Source organism: Lolium rigidum, chromosome 7, assembly GCF_022539505.1.
Source record: "Lolium rigidum isolate FL_2022 chromosome 7, APGP_CSIRO_Lrig_0.1, whole genome shotgun sequence".
In the NCBI taxonomy this organism is placed as follows: Eukaryota; Viridiplantae; Streptophyta; class Magnoliopsida; order Poales; family Poaceae; genus Lolium; species Lolium rigidum.
This window is the reverse complement of record NC_061514.1, coordinates 202,170,070-202,172,912: the sequence shown is the minus strand read 5'-3', so window position 1 is coordinate 202,172,912 and position 2,843 is coordinate 202,170,070.

The following is a 2,843-nucleotide window of genomic DNA, read 5'->3' as shown; positions in this document are numbered from 1 at the left end:
TAAAATTGATATTCTCGCTTCTAAGGTTGATAGTCTTGCCTCTGATGTTGATCTTTTGAAATCGAAAGTTATGCCTAATAGGGATATTGAAAATAAAATTGTTACTACAGCAAATGCCATACAAGTTAGAATTAATGAGAATATAAGATCAATGGCTGAATTGCGTGCTAGGTGGGATAGAGAAGAAAATGAAAAACTAGCTAAAGAGAATAATGTAGCTAAAGTTTGGACTATTACCACCACAAGTAATGTTGATTCCTCACATGTTGCTGCACCTCCTACTATCAATGGTAAAATAATTGGTGTTGGCAATGTTTCTACTCCTAGTGCAAAGCGCGCAAAATTACCTGAAACTGCTAAAACTGCTGAAACTGCCTGTGATAAAACTGCTGAAATTTTTTCCAACCTTGGGGACAATGATCCCATTGCTGTAGCTCATAATGATTTAGATTTTGATGATTGCCACATCTCTGAAGTTATAACGTTCTTACAAAATCTTGCTAAGAGTCCCAATGCTAGCGTTGTAAACTTGGCTTTCACAAAACATATTACAAATGCTCTCATAAAAGCTAGAGAAGAGAAACTAAAACTTGAAACTTCTATTCCTAGAAAGCTAGAAGATGGTTGGGAGCCCATCATTAAAATGAGAGTCAATGATTTTGATTGTAATGCTTTATGTGATCTTGGTGCAAGTATTTCTGTTATGCCTAAGAAAATCTATAATATGCTTGACTTGCCACCATTGAAAAATTATTATTTGGATGTTAATCTCGCTGATAATGCTAAAAAGAAACCTTTGGGGAGAGTTGATAATGTTCATATTATGGTTAACAATAACCTTGTCCCCGTTGATTTTGTTGTCTTGGATATTGAATGCAATGCATCTTGCCCCATTATATTGGGAAGACCTTTTCTTCGAACCGTTGGTGCTACTATTGATATGAAGGAAGGTAATATTAAATATCAATTTCCTCTCAAGAAAGGTATGGAACACTTCCCTAGAAAAAGAATGAAGTTACCTTTTGATTCTATTATTAGAACAAATTATGATGTTGATGCTTCGTCTCTTGATGTTACTTGATATACACTTTCTGCGCCTAGGCTGAAAGGCGTTAAAGAAAAGCGCTTATGGGAGGCAACCCATGTTTTTACTACAGTATTTTTGTTTTATATTTGAGTCTTGGAAGTTGTTTACTACTGTAGCAACCTCTCCTTATCTTAGTTTTGTGTTTCGTTGTGCCAAGTAAAGTCTTTGATAGTAAAGTGAATACTAGATTTGGATTGCTGCGCAGTAACAGATTTCTTTGCTGTCACGAATTCCGACCTGCCTCCCTGTAGGTAGCTCAGAAAATTAAGCCAATTTACGTGCGTGATCCTCAGATATGTACGCAACTTTCATTCAATTTGGGCATTTTCATTTGAGCAAGTCTGGTGCCTCAATAAAATCCATCTTTACGGACTGTTCTGTTTTGATAGATTCTGCTTTTTATTTCGCATTGCCTCTTTTGCTATGTTGGATGAATTTCTTTGATCCATTAATGTCCAGTAGCTTTATGCAATGTCCAGAAGTGTTAAGAATGATTGTGTCACCTCTGAACATGTTAATTTTTATTGTGCACTAACCCTCTAATGAGTTGTTTCGAGTTTGGTGTGGAGGAAGTTTTCAAGGATCAAGAGAGGAGAATGATGCAATATGATCAAGGAGAGTGAAAGCTCTAAGCTTGGGGATGCCCCGGTGGTTCACCCCTGCATATTTTAATAAGACTCAAGCGTCTAAGCTTGGGGATGCCCAAGGCATCCCCTTCTTCATCGACAACATTATCAGGTTCCTCCCCTGAAACTATATTTTTATTCCGTCACATCTTATGTACTTTGCTTGGAGCGTCGGTTTGTTTTTGTTTTTTGTTTTGTTTGAATAAAATGGATCCTAGCATTCATTGTGTGGGATAGAGACACGCTCCGCTGTTGCATATGGACAAATATGTCCTTAGGATTTACTCATAGTATTCATGGCGAAGGTTGAATCTTCTTCGTTAAATTGTTATATGGTTGGAATCGGGAAATGCTACATGTAGTAATTCTAAAATGTCTTGGATAATGTGATACTTGGCAATTGTTGTGCTCATGTTTAAGCTCTTGCATCATATACTTTGCACCCATTAATGAATAAATACATAGAGTTTGCTAAATTTGGTTTGCATATTTGGTCTCTCTAAAGTCTAGATAATTTCTAGTATTGAGTTTTGAACAACAAGGAAGACGGTGTAGAGTCTTATAATGTTTACAATATGTCTTTTATGTGAGTTTTGCTGCACTGTTCATCCTTGTGTTTGTTTCAAATAAACCTTGCTAGCCTAAACCTTGTATCGAGAGGGAATACTTCTCATGCATCCAAAATCCTTGAGCCAACCACTATGCCATTTGTGTCCACCATACCTACCTACTACATGGTATTTCTCCGCCATTCCAAAGTAAATTGCTTGAGTGCTACCTTTAAAATTTCCATCATTCGCCTTTACAATATATAGCTCATGGGACAAAATAGCCTAAAAACTATTGTGGTATTGAATATGTACTTATGCACTTTATCTCTTATTAAGTTGCTTGTTGTGCGATAACCATGTTTACGGGGACGCCATCAACTATTCTTTGTTGAATATCATGTGAGTTGCTATGCATGTCCGTCTTGTCCGAAGTAAGAGAGATCTACCACCTTAATGGTTGGAGCATACATATTGTTAGAGAAGAACATTGGGCCGCTAACTAAAGCCATGAATCATGGTGGAAGTTTCAGTTTTGGACATATATCCTCAATCTCATATGAGAATACTAATTGTTGCCAC